We start from the raw sequence: 14,773 nt of genomic DNA, 5'->3' as shown, positions 1-14,773 counted from the left end.
GGACCTGGGAGGAAAGCATAAAAAGTCAAGCCACAGACAGGGTGTGGTCTCTCTGGAAAAGGTCGCAGGGAGAAAGGTTCTCTCTGGAAAGAAGGCAGCTGGAGGGTTCCCTCAACCTAGAAGGTGAATCTGTTTAGTATTAGGAAGGGAATGTCTAATCAGATGCGTCAGGTCTTTTATTTTACTTTTACACTACCTTTATTGTTTGCATATTCACTGTTGCACTAAATATCCATTTGCTGTTCTAGAGCACTTCTGTTAAACTTCCTGTTGTTAAAATGCCTTGGTCGTCACATCTTTTTGGTTATGGTTAAAACGTACTTGCTAATAGGGAAGATACAGGGGTTGGGTGGGTGCTCTGGGCCCTCCCAGACAGACCCTTAGTAGAATGGTGGCAGCCAGTAGAAGGCCCTTCCTGGTCCCCTGCTGTGTGACACAGGGCAATTGCAGTAAGGCACAAATCAATTGAAAGCACTGAGAAAATACTGACTAGGAATCTTGAAACTTTGACTGACTACTACCGTAAATGGTGGCTTATCCCAAGTCTAGGAAAAACAATGTTCTTGTCTCCATCTCAGTAACAATCTTACCACCTATGGTCTGAATATCTGCTTTAATGACACTCAGCTTACATACAGCTGTAAACCAAGTATCTTGACATTAGCCTGGACAGGACCTTGAGCTGTAAACACCATTTTAACAATGTAGCAGTGAAAATACCAGTGTGAAACAGCACCTGCAATACATTTGAGTAAACCACATTGATTGTTATTTTTCATCTTAAAGTGCACGGACAAACTGCCAAACAGAGGATATGCTTAGAGAGGGAATTCTGTTGTGGTGGAGGCAACGTCTCAGAATGCTTCTCTTTATTCTGATGGATGACTAAGGAGTTATGTTTTTGATCTGAATAGTTTCACAGATAGAATTTCCCCTGCAGGACATTATTTTGGACAGGGTTGGTTTTTTTTTTTTTTGCAGGAACTCCTTTGCATATTAGGCCACACACCCCTGATATAGCCAGTCCTCCTGGAGCTTACAGTAGACCCTGTACTAAGAGCCCTGTAAGCTCTTGGAGGATTGGCTACATCATGAGTATGTGGCCTAATATGCAAAGGAGTTCCTGCTACAAAAAAAAGCCCTGTATAGGGGTCAATGTCTGATATAAGGTTTCTTGTTCCAAACCTCATCTTGAATCACTTTACAAAGCTAGGGTAAACTGGGCACATCAGTATATATTAGTCAAAGGACAATTAGTCAAAGGACAATTGGACAAAGGGAACTCAATAGATGTTGTTTACCTTGATTTCAAGAAAACTTTTGATAAAGTTCCTCATCTAAAGCTCCTTAGTAAGCTCGAGAATCATGGAGTAAAAGGACAAGTCCTCTTGTGGATCAAAAACTGGCTAATTAATAGGAAGCAGAGAGTGAGTATAAATGGGCAGTCTTCACAGTGGAGGATGGTAAGCAGTGGGGTGCCTCAGGGCTCAGTACTGGGTCCCATGCTCTTTAACTTGTTCATTAATGTTTTGGAGTTGAGAGCAAGTAGTGAAGTGCCTAAGTTTGCAGATGACACTAAATTGTTCGAGGTGGTGAGAACCAGAGAGGATTGTGAGGCACTCCAAAGGGATCTGTTGAGGCTGGGTAAGTGGGCATCAACGTGGCAGATGAGGTTCAGTGTGGTCAAGTGCAAAGTAATGCACATTGGAACCCAAAATCCTAGCTATAAATACAAGTTGATGGGGTGTGAACTGACAGAGGCTGACCAAGAGAGAGATCTTGGAGTCGTGGTAGATAACTCACTGAAAACGTCAAGACAGTGTGCGATGGCAATAAAAAAGACCAATGCCATGCTGGGAATTATTAGGAAGGGAATTGAAAACAAATCAGCCAGTATCATAATGCCGCTGTATAAATCGATGGTGTGGCCTCATTTGGAGTACTGTGTACAATTTTGGTCACCACACCTCAAAAAAGATATTATAGCATTGGAAAAAGTGCAGAAAAGTGCAACTAGAATGATTAAAGGTTTGGAGCACTTTCCCTATGAAGAAAGGTTGAAATGCTTAGGGCTCTTTAGCTTGGAGAAACATCGACTGCGGGGTGACTTGATAGAGGTTTGCAAGATTATGCATGGGATAGAGAAGGTAGAGAAAGAAGTACTTTTCTCCCTTTCTCACAATACAAGAACTCGTGGGCATTCAATGAAATTGCTGAGCAGTTGGGTTAGAACTGATAAAAGGAAGTACTTCTTCACTCAAAGGGTGATTAACACGTGGAATTCACTGCCACAGGAGGTGGTAGTGGCTACAAGCATAGCCAGCTTCAAGAGGGGAATGGAGCAGAGGTCCATCAGTGGCTATTAGCCACAGCTTATTGTTGGAACTCTCTGTCAGGGGCAGTGATGCTTTGTAGTCTTGTGCTTGTGGGGGGGCATAGTGGAAGACCTTCTAGCCCCACTGGTGGACCTCTTGATGGCACTTGGGTTTTTTGGCCACTGTGTGACACAGAGTGTTGGACTGGATGGTCCATTGACCTGATCCAACATGGCTTCTCTTATGTTCTTAGTCTCAGAATTCACTCCAGCTGTACTGCCCCTAGCCTTTACTGTATGCAGAGTGCCTTTTCGTAATTAAGCTTTGATGTTTTGAAGTTGTGATAATTGTTTGGTTCAAATCTGAGAGTGAAAAAGGGGTTGTGAGCTTCTCACCATCCTGTGATGTTATCTGGGTATATCTAAAGTAGCAAGATGACTATTTACCACCTTTGCAAAGGAAGCAAACTCAGCAATAGCTGTCTGGAGAACCAGACCCTATTGATAGCTGATCTCTTCAGCAAGGGCCAGGCAGAACCTACTTTGTTGTAATGCTTTTTAAATATAGGGTTACGCTTTAAAATGTATGGTTCAGATAGACTTGGTTGACAGGACTATTAGTGATGATGAAATAGATCATATTAATGGAAATAAAATCCCCTGGAGACTCAGACTTTTCTTGAAGAACTTTCCATATAATTTGAATTGCCCTTACTGTTACAATTGTATCTCCTTTTCTAGACTGTTCACACTATTAAAAATAAAGGATATAGGGAATTCTTTTTGGCTTATACTTTTTATAAACCTCTTTTAATTGGAGAAAGAAATTGTTACAGAGTATACCATTTAGATATTTTATAGGTGATAGCATATAGAAGTAGGCTTTCGCTGTGCTATAGTATGTGTTTCATGCCTTTTCTTGCAGATAAGTGCTTCAAGTAATAGTCCTTAACAGCTCTTCTCAGTGAATGAATAATGTGCATTCAGTGATGCAAATAGTGGATTGGAATTCACTCGTGTGCCTACTTGTATCTGTTGATGATCAAAAACATATAACAGGCTGAGGCTTCAGAAAGGTGTTGCTAGGTTAAAGGAAGTTGTTTTTGTTTTCCAGAAACTGGCATCTGATAAATTCCTTTCTTTACATTCAGTTGGGTAGCTGTATTGGTCTGAAGCACCAGAACAAAGTTTGAGTCCAGTGGCACCTTTAAGACCAACAAGATTTTATTCTGGGTATAAACTTTCATGTGTTGATCTTAAAAGTGCCACTGGACTCAAACTTTGTTCCTTTCTTTACAATTATTGCTACTTTTTTTTGGAGATATCTTTGTATTTGATACTTAAGGTCTATGCCCCATGTGGATAGGTAAATCTGAACTATGGGTCAGCCTCAACTGTTATTTAGGATTTTGCAAACCCAGGAAAAATCCAATGTTTGCTGTAAAATCTGACATAAAATCTTCTCTAATTTGGGGTAACTCCTCTTAAAAATCCTATCTAATTTTGGGGCAGAGTTGTGCAGAAGGTAGTGCTCAGGAGCATTTTGGGTTACAGCAATCATAAGATGGTGAGGAGGGGGAAGCTTAAGATGGAAGTGGGAAGGAGATGTAGTAATGGCACTGAGAGGGAGAAAAGAAGAAGCAATGGGAGGGAAAGTGGGATTTCTCCTTATCTGTAAATCCTCTGTTTCTGATCTAAAAAAGACCTGCTAGAGAGAATGGCATGGAAAAATCCTGAAAATTTTAAATAAGTGATAAATACATATATAATACTTTTAATGACTCTAATTGACTGATTTCCATGGTTTATTACATGAATTTTAAAGAGTGTATGTGAGATACAGAGGAGAGATACAGCTCCAATTACCAATGTAGTTAACACACATGTGAGCTACAGCCTATGTGCTGGTATTTCTCCCCTCCCTGATTGAAGATTGGCATTGTGAAATCCAAATAAAGTTCTTTACTTTTCCCTCCTAACTTAATATCATAGCAGCCTGTGTACAGTATTAATCCTGTATAACCACCACCTTATTTTCTTTTGTAAATTGATGTGCAGAATGCCTTACCAAAGGCATAGAGGTAGTCTGTGACAGGATGCATGAACAACATTGATTATTCAGGAAATATGTTACCACAGAACTATGGTGTTGCTTTGTTTATGAGCTGTAGTAGGACATACTTTTATGCGATTGCAGAATATTGTTGTAACTAAGTTAATCAAGCATCAGAAGTGAGCTAAAATAAACTATCCTTGAAGTCTCAAACAGAATATTTCCACCACATTAACTGCAAATGTCTCTGTCTTTAGAAAGCTAACATTAATATACCCATAGCTTGGATGAACACAGCTAACATGGTCTGTCTCCCTTTTGATAATTTAACAAAGTAACATTTGTTAATCCTGTAAGAACAGGATAATAGTTCAAAACACTAACAATGCTCTGTTTGATCAGATTACTTCTCTTTTTGTGATAATTTTTATCTCTTTATGCCAAATTCCATAATCTTCACAATGTGCTCTATCGGGAAACCATGCCCACTGCTAGTTATTGCATGCTAAAATGTTTTAGCTTTTGCTACTGAGGAGCTGTTGTGTATGTACTGGAGACGTAAAATAGTCTGGCGGTGCCTCTTACTGGACTAACTTGCTTGGGATTGAATTGCATAACAGATTTCTAGGCTTAAGTGTCTCTTTTCTATCTGAGGAAAATTGTGATATGGGTCAGATGATGAAACTGCCCTTCATTAAATATGCTTGAATGGATGGCCACACACAATTAACATGGTACTAATACATCTCTGTGATTTATATACTGTATATATTGTGTGAATGCTTTTTTGGTTTGCAAGTTAGCTTCTTTGGTGCTTCAGGAGAGTTGAATTTACTGCAAGATGACTAGTTGAATGCACTGGTCATAAATATCCTCTTGATTATATGATAAGTGTCAGGCACATAATAAACAGTATCAGGGCTGACTATTTCTAAATACTTCCACAGTTTGTCGTAGATGAAATGTTATTAGCACAACATTACTCACCAGCGAGCCTGCAGCAAACGTGGACTATTGCACCCTTCTTAAATCTTCGTTCGCGAAGCCAAGCCGAGAGACTCAGAACTCATTCTGGTAGGAGTTTTTGAGGACTATTCCATTTTACTTACCATTACTACTTTTTTGCTACAGTTAATTGTATATTTTATGCCATTATTGTATTGTATTCTCTGATTTTGTAATCCAGGTTTGCACTGTGTATTATTATATTTTATTGTATGTTTTACACTGTTTTAATGCATTGTCTAAATTTGTAATTCTGTTTGATTGCATTGTTTTAAATTGTACATTCTTCCTTGAATCTCAGTCAGAAGGATGAACTATAAATGTAAATAAAATAAATAATACAGACACTGAAAGTTTAAATGGCTACTTGCATTTCTTATGATACTGCAAGTCACAATATGTTACAGGAAAGCCTCAGCAATGGACCTATAGAAATCCAAATTAGAGTTTATGGGCTTTTCACATAAAATGACATTTAAAAAGGAACCTGCTATGCTAGTAAGTAGGCCATCTCCCTAGCCATGGAGCAGAACAGAAGCTCAGCTTGTACATTCAAGTTCAAAACTAACAAACTACCACTACCTGTGAGATCCTCAAGCTTGTATACTTCCTTCTCTCCCCATCATGCATGGCCAACTAATGAGCTATTTTCTAAAGTCTGAGACAAATTACAACCTCTAGTTTTAACTGAGTTGCCAACCAAGAATCCAGTCTGGTATTAACACTCAAGTTCAGTGTGTTTATACTACACGAAGACTCACACAGTGCCAAGAGTTTTTATTTTAAATGTGCAAGCAGAGGCTTGTGCTGAGTTTCATGTCCAGGACTGCAGGGAATTGGCCAAACCTGTCTAGGCTCATTAAGAACCTTGTCTAGTGCAGAAAATCTATGTCATCCAGTACAGCCCTTGTCTTTCCAGGGCAGCATTAAACCCAAGAAACATGATGACTACTAAAATTTTCCTCTGAAACATATTCTAGATCTATATATGTCAGAACTATGTGATAGTCCCTTGCCTATATTCAGTTTAGTCATATACTTTAAAAAGTGATCTGTGTGTCTGAATATTTGCTTTTCAAAAATTTAAATACCGCAATAAATTTTGTGGTAGTATTTGTCCCTCCCAGACACAGTTCAAGCATCAAAACTAACAAACTACCACTACCTGTGGGATCCTCAAGCTTGTATACTTCCTTCTCTCCCCATCATGCATGGCCAACTAATGAGCTATTTTCTAAGTCTGAGACAAATTACAACCTCTGGTTTTAACTGAATTGCCAACCAAGAATCCAATCTGGAATTAAGTTACAATTTAGAGTCATAGTTTGCGGGAAAGGAATGTAGATTTTTTTTTGATATAACATTATCTGTGGTTTGCAAGGGAAGATTAAAGTAACGCAAAAGAACATAAGAGAGAACATAGCCGTGTTGGATGAGGCTAACGGCCCACTCAGGCCAACACTCTGTATCACACAATGGCTAAAATCAAGGTGCCATCAGAAGTCCACCAGTGGGACCAGAACTCCAAAAGCCTTTCCACTGTTACCCCCTCAAGCACCAAGAATACAGAGCATCACTGCCCCAGACATAGTGTTCCAACTGTACCTTGTGGCTAATAGCCACTGATGGACATCTGCTCCATATGTTTATCCAGTCCCCTCTTGAAGCTGTCTATGCTTGTAGTTACCACCACTTCCTGTGGCAGTGAATTCCATGTGTTAATTTAGGTGAAGAAATACTTCCTTTTATCTGTTCTAAGTCTACTGCTAATTAATTTCATTGAGTTCCTGCAAGTTCTTGTACTATGAGAAAGGGAGAAAAGTTTTTCTTTATCTTATCTATCTCATACATAATTTTGTGAAAACTCTTTGTCAAGTTACCTGCCAATTGTTTTCTCCAAGCTAAACATCTAACCTCTTTAACTTTTCTTCATAGGGAAGGTGATCCACTCCCTTGATAATTTTAGTTGCCCTTTTCTGTAATTTTTCCAATGCTATAATACCTTTTTTGATGTATGATGACCAGAACTGTACACACTATTCCAAATGAGACTGCACCATCAATTTATACAGGGGCATTATGATACTGGTTTATTTGTTTTCTATCTCCTTCCTAATAATCCCCGGCATAGCATTTGCTTTTTAAATTGCAGTTGTACAGTGGGTTAACATATTCAGTGAATAATCTACCACAACTCCAAAAGCTCTTTCCTGGTCAGTTACTACCTGTTTGGACCCCATCAGCATATATTTATAGTTAGGATTTTTGGCTCCAATGTGTATTACTTTGCTCTTGCCTATGTAGAACCTTATTTGCCAAGTTGACACCCAGTTGCCCAGCCTTGATAGATCCACCTGGAGCACCTCACAATCCTTCTCACTGCCCTAAGTAACTTAGTGTCATTTGCAGATTTAGTCACTTCACTGCTTTCTTTCAACTCCACATCATTAATGAACAAGTTAAAAAGCCGTGGACCTAGAATGAAGCTGTGTGGTGAAAATTTCCTATTTATTCTGTTTCCCATTAATAAGTTTTTTAATCCACAAGAGGACTTGTTTTCTTATCCGATGACTGTTGAGTTTACTGAGGAGCCTTTAATGAGGGAACTTTATCAAAAGCCTTCTGGAAGTCTAGGTAAATAGCATGTACTGGATCACCCTTGTCAACCCTTGTCCACATGTTTGTTCATTCCCTCAAGGTTAGCGAGACAAGATCTTCCCTTATAGAATCCATGCTGATTCTTCCTCAGTAGATTTTATTCATCAGCATGCCTACTAATTCTGTCTTTAATAATGGATTCCACCAGCTTACCCGGTATTGACATTAGACTGACTAGCTTGTAATTTCCCAGATCTTCTCTAGAACTTTTTTAAAAAAGATGATGGTCACATTATCTACCTCCTGGTTGGCAGGAATGGAGGCAGATTTTAGTGATAGACTGCATATTTTTGTCCAGAGATCCACAAGTTCATATTTGAGTTCTTTCAGAATAGCCTCCAAGCTTCTAGAAAGGAATTTGGCCCTCCTTACCTTTCCTTTCCTTTCCTTTCACTTTACTTTACTTTACTTTATTCGATTTATATCCCGCCCTACCCCACCGAGGTGGGCTCAGGGCGGCTTACAACAATAAAAGCTAACAGAGGTCGATTTAAATACGATTAAAATTATACAATAAAATACATAAAAACCTAAAAATACATAAAACTCACATTGATATACACTATGCTACTATTCCTTAAATCAGTCCTTCAAATTTCCAATATTCAGTAATCTGATGTTTAAGATTTAATATTCAGGCATTCTGCTCACAGTTAATTATATGCCAACCGGAAGAGGGTTGTTTTATAGGCCCTGCGGAACTGTTCAAGGTTCCGCAGGGCCCTCACCTCCTCCGGGAGCTGATTCCACCAACAGGGGGCTGCAATCGAGAAGGCCCTGTCCCTGGTCGCTTTCAGACGGGCCTCCTTTGGCCCAGGGATTGTAAGGAGGTTCTGAGACCCCGACCTCAGCACTCTCTGGGGGACATGTGGGGAGAGACGGTCCCTAAGGTAGGCAGGTCCCAGACCATAAAGGGCTTTAAAGGTCATAACCAGCACCTTGTACCGAACTCGGTATGTTATCGGCAGCCAGTGCAGTCCCCGAAGCCCCGGCTGGATGTGCTCCCGTCTAGGGAGCCCTAACAACAGCCGGGCAGCGGCATTCTGCACTAGCTGCAACTTCCGGGTTCGGCACAAGGGCAGCCCCATGTAGAGGGCATTGCAGTAATCCAGCCTCGAGGTGACCGTTGCATGGATCACTGTTGCCAGGTCGTCGCCCTCCAGGAAAGGGGCCAACTGCCTTGCCCGCCTAAGATGAAAAAATGCGGACTTGGCAGTGGCTGCTATCTGGGCCTCCATAGTTAGGGTAGGCTCCAGTAGCACCCCCAGGCTCCTAACCCTGTGCGCCGCTGACAGAGGCACACCGTCGAGGGCCGGTAAGGGAATCTCCCTCCCTGGACCACGGCGACCCAGGCAAAGGACCTCTGTCTTCGTCGGATTTAGCTTCAGCCCACTCAGCCTGAGCCATCTAGACACGGCCTGCAATGCCAGGTCCAGGTTTTCTGGGACACAGGCAGGCCGGCCGTCCATAAGTAGATAGAGCTGGGTGTCATCAGCGTACTGGTGGCAGCCCAGCCCATATCTCCGGGCAATCTGGGTAAGAGGGCGCATATAGATGTTAAACAACATCGGGGATAGAACTGCTCCCTGAGGGACCCCGCAATCCAGCGGGTATCTCTGGGACAATTCACCCCTAATCGCCACTCTTTGTCCCCGACCTTTCAGTTTTTCTTCTTGCAAGTCCTCTCATTTAAGAGAAGTTACGCCTTCTAAAGTTATTTGTGGTTGTGCTGGTCTTTTGGGGCAACTTCCTATTTACATAAAAGCTAAACTTAATAGCATTGTGGTCACTGTTCCCAACTGATGCTACCATTTTTACATCTTTTACCAGGTCCTGAGCTTTAGGACCAAGTCTGTAATCACCTCTCCCCTTCTAGGTCCTGTGACCATCTGCTCCATGGCACAGTTATTGAGAGTATCTAGAAACCCAACTTCTCTCTCCTGACTTGAACACATATTGACCCAATCAATGTGTGGGTAGTTAAAATCAGCTAATTACATGTGAGTGGAAGTGAGGAGGGAACACAAACCTTTTGATTCTCCCCTCCCCAGGTTTGTTTATATCTGAAAAATGCCTTGTTGTTGGATAGTTAACATAAATTTCTGAGATTTAGAACTTATCACTTTGGCTTGAAAATGAATAAATGAATGTTTGTACTATGTATTATACATACACACTGGATTGTTGCTTGTATTACATAAAGCTATGCCACAAGCATATCTGTTTTTTTCCTGGCTGTTTTATACTTTTATGAACTTGAGTACTTTTGGGGTGACTGAAATGCTGCTGAACTCAGCATGTTTTGAGATATCAAAAGAGAGAGAAGACTTGTGGAAAGGCAGTACAGAAATACCAGGGTGGAATGATATGTGATGTGATCGAGACTGAGATTAATTGTGTCTAAAATAATTACACAGCCTTTGAGTAGAATCTTGCCGTCCTGCAACTTACTGTATTTGTATGTAAGAAAATATTAGTTATAGTTGTAATTAGCTTGGTTTCTCAGAAAGAGAGAGAGAGAGAAAGAGAGAGAGAGAGAGAAAGAAAGAAAGAAAGAAAGAAAGAAAGAAAGAAAGAGAAAGAAAGAAGATATTGGATTTATACCCTGCCCTTCACTCTGAATCTCAGAGTCTCAGAGTGACTTACAATCTCCTTTACCTTCCTCCTCTACCTCCCTCTCTGTGAGGTAAGTGGGTCTGAAAGAACTCTTGAAGCTGCCCTTTCAAGGACAGCTCTGCAAGAGCTATGGCTGACCCAAGGCCATTCCAGCAGCTGCAAGTGGAGGAGTCAGGAATCAAACCCGGTTCTCCCAGATAAGAGTCCATGCACTTAACCCCCACACCAAACTGGCTGTAAAGCCAAAAAGCTAGGGGAACTTCCTGTCAGCCTTTCCTGCTGGTCTCTGTTCCCTCTTTTCTACAATGTATTTATTATTTAATTCTTTAGTTTTCTATTCTGCCCTCTCTGCAAGCGGACTCAGGATGGCTAACAGTCAATTCAAAAACAATTTATGATTATAATTTAAAACAATAAAATAGCAATTAAAATACATTTCATGGTGCTGCTCAAAACTTCAGTATAGGCGGGATCATAACTTTCTTCTGACAGTGATCCTATAGTGATTGTAATTCCTCATGAGTGATATCGCTAAGCAGTGTAGGGTGGCAGTCCTGTCCCATTTAAGTGTCAAAATAGTTCAGTTTTACAGGCCCTGCAGAATTGGAAGAGGTCCCGCAGGGCCCTTATGGCCTCTAGGAGGGCGTTCCACATTTCTGGTGCTGCCCCTGAGAAGGTCCTAGCCTGTGTAGAACACAGTCTGGCCTCCCTTGGTCTGGGGATAGATAGTAGGTTTTGTGTCCCTGAATGCAGTGCTCTCTGGGGAACATATGGAGAAAGGTGGTCCCATAGATAGGCAGGCGCTCGACCATATATGGCTTTAAAGGTCAGTACCAGCACCTTGAAGTGGACTTGGAACACAATAGGTAGCCAGTGCAGCTCTTTCAGCACTGGTTGAATGTGCCCCCATCGAGGGAGCCCCATTAACAGCCATGCTGCAGTGTTCTGCACTAGCTGTAGTTTCAAGGGTAGCCCCACGTAGAGAGCATTACAGTGGTCTATTCTTGAGGTGACCGTAGCATGGATCACCATTGCTAAGTCATCATGCTCCAGAAAAGGGGCCAGCTGTCATACCCTCTGAAGATGAAAAAAGGCAGTGGCTGCTATCTGGGCCTCCATACTCCCAAGCTCTTGACCTTAGGGGCCGGTATTAGTGGCACCCCGTCAAGAGCTGGCAAAAGGATCTCCCTCCCTGGGCCACCCTGACTCAGTTAGAGAACCTCTGTCTTCGTCGGATTCAACTTCAGCCAACTCAGCCTGAGCCAAGATGCTATGGCTTGTAGAGCCAGGTCCAGATTGTCCGGGGTACAGTTGGACTGGCCACCCATCAGTAGATAGAGCTGGGTGTCATCTGCATATTGCTAAGAAGGGGTTGCTAAGAAGGGATGCTGGTGACAGGAAGTGCTGGTTTGGAGGCCTCCTGTGGTGGCAGATGCTTTGTCTTTGTTTGGCTGATCATGCTGAATGAACCAGTAATGCTTTGTATGAAATCAGGTCTTAATGATCGAAAAGCCTTCACTCCTGCTGTCGCAGTCTAATCTTTGGAATTCTAATCTTTGGGATGGGAGAAGCAGATGGTAGAGAGGGCTGGCTGATGTCCACATGAGCTCTTTATGAACCAAGGCTGAACTTCATTAGGGCTTATATTTCAAGGGCTCATTTTGCAAACTAGGATAATTAATATTTGCATCCTACCCCTCCCTCCTAAGTTTTGGCAACAACTTTGTTAAGAGGTCTCCCCCCCACCCCCCATTTTGCATTATTTTTATGGATATAGGTTAGGGTTTGGTTATGTTCAGCAGCAGAAAACCATATGAAACGTTAGTGGCTATTGCATATCGTTATAGAATAAACTAAATCTGTGTGTGAGGCTCTCGGCCTCCTGAGTCACAGACCTGGGAAGATGAGAGTGGCTGGATGGCGCATAGATGGGGCTTTCCTCTGAGTCTGGCTTTCCTTGCAAGAAAGAATGGTACACTTGATTTTATGGCATGGAGAGATTGAATACAGAAATCTTGGGTATCATTGTGTTAATGAAGCTTGCCCTCTCCTAACTGCCTTGTCCTCCCCTAACTGCCTTGCACTTCCTGGTATAATGTACTACTTCCTCATTGTGTCTGACTAAAGGTGAAAAAATTTCAGATACCAAAAACCATAGGCAAAAAAGCTGGAAATTTTTTGGGAAATCGAAATGTATGTGGTATTTTCCTATCAAAGCTAAACTTGATTTGTTGCTATAACAACATAAAATGCATCATTTATGACTTAGCATGTAAAGTTGGATTAATTGGCTGCTTTATAGAATAGAATTCATAGGAGTTTTCAGTGGTTCCCAAAAATTGTATTTTTAGTCCAGGCCTGACTGTGTAGAAGTCAACACTTGCATAATTTAAAAAAATAAACAGTGACAATGGAGCAGGTTTTCATAGCATGTCTGTTTTATGTATTGGTATTAGGTCATATAACACACAACATTTAGGTTGTCAAAAAGAAAGTCTTGTCACCAACTGAATAAATATGGTGTAACTTGCCATCAATATTTATATAACTCTAATTGCATATAATATTATTATTTGTTTGACACTTTCTGCTGTTGATTTTGTTACAACAGTTGGAGCAGTGCAAATTAGTTTACTACTGTAAATATTCCAGTTGTGTTCAGAACACATTCATTATTCATACCCTATTCAAACATTCCCTTTATCTAATGTGATAGGCTGCCGGGTTTTAAATGTTAGCAACCTCTGCATTTGTGACTTAGATGTCTGGTTTTTCACACAGATCAGATAGATTTTCCCTGGGAGAATATTCACAAAACTTCTGTTCTCAAGATTAGTTCTAACACTCCTACAATTTATGAATAAGGACCTTGGGTTCTTTAAAACAACAACAACAACTCTGGGTCCTGTTATGTGTTCTAGAGAAGATTTAAATACCTTGTAAAATGCATGAGCAATAGTGGCAGGCTTTAAGGACATGACCAGAATTTTCACATATTTATGGAGGACTCCGTGAGGTAGTAGATCTCAGTGAGGATAGAATTGAGTGGGGCAGAAAGAGCATACATACTTCTGTTAGAAATGAGTAAGTCAAGTGTATCATATTTGCCCCACCCACTATTTTCTCTTTCCTTTCCCTGACAGCCCTCATAGTCTCTCCTGTAAGCCTATGAAAGAGCTCCTCTCATCCTCCATTCATATGAGGGTGGTGGATCAAAGATTCCAACCTTCATCGGGAAACTTCTGTATCAACAAGGAACTGCAGCTGTTCTCAGATGCCAGCCTCTCCAGTTGGGGAGCTACACTCAACGAGAAACAAGCCCATGGTCAGTAGTCTCAAAGCAATGCGCACCTCCCAATCAACACTCTGGAGCTGAAAGCCATTTGTCTGTCTCTACAACATTTCAAGGATCAGCTAGCCAATCAACATGTATTGATCTTCACGGACAGCATAGCAGCCATAACATATCTGAACAATCAAGGGGGCTTCAGGTCTTGCACCCTGTAGAAGGAGGTGGAGAGGCTATTCAACTGGGTGGAGCTTCATCTAGCCTTACACCGCTCTCACGCTCCTCAGCGGGGCTTCCATCTGATTTCGCACTGTCTGCCCCAGGGCTGCAACTAGCGTCGCCTTTTTCACGCAGGAAACAGAAACTGGTTTTTAGAGGTTTCTGTTTGCCGTGCAAAAAAGGCAGAGCAAGTTGCAGCCTAGGAGCAGATAGTGTGAAATTGGATGGAAGTCCTGCTGAGAAGAGGAACATGAGAACAGCGTAAGGCGAGTGGGAAGTCGGTCTGGGTGTGAGGGACTGACTCTATTGATAAAATCTCAAGTAGGTGATTTCTGGCCTTGAATGTGATGTCTCTCTTGGTAGGGTGATACCAGAAAGCAATCTGGTGGAGTCTTTTTGAATTCTATGACATAACCTTGATAGACCATTTCCAAAGCCCAAGAGTCTGCCTGGAAGTCTATCCCTTCTGAGTGGAAATGCAGCAGGCGACCTCCCAGAGGGAGGGTGTCCTGGTCATGCTTTATTGGGCTTCACATCTCTGCTTATCAGACTTCTCAGACTGCTTCCATGGGAACTTGGCATTGGAGAAGTTCCTCCGGAATGACTATTTAGATTGGCC

General features: G+C 41.6%; 1 protein-coding gene across 1 annotated transcript in view; it reads left to right on the top strand.

Moving 5' to 3' along the window:
- The window catches only part of SIPA1L1 (signal induced proliferation associated 1 like 1), a 347,094-nt gene that overhangs the window by 13,404 nt on the left and 318,917 nt on the right, over positions 1-14,773 (top strand). Inside the window, exon 2 of the mRNA XM_060262825.1 lies at positions 13,790-13,971. The gene's annotated coding sequence lies outside the window, so the exon portion shown is untranslated. The remainder of the gene's footprint in view (positions 1-13,789; positions 13,972-14,773) is intronic.

This window comes from Heteronotia binoei, chromosome 21 (assembly GCF_032191835.1).
Source record: "Heteronotia binoei isolate CCM8104 ecotype False Entrance Well chromosome 21, APGP_CSIRO_Hbin_v1, whole genome shotgun sequence".
In the NCBI taxonomy this organism is placed as follows: Eukaryota; Metazoa; Chordata; class Lepidosauria; order Squamata; family Gekkonidae; genus Heteronotia; species Heteronotia binoei.
Note: the sequence above shows the minus strand (reverse complement) of the source record. Positions and strands in the feature narration are given on the sequence as shown.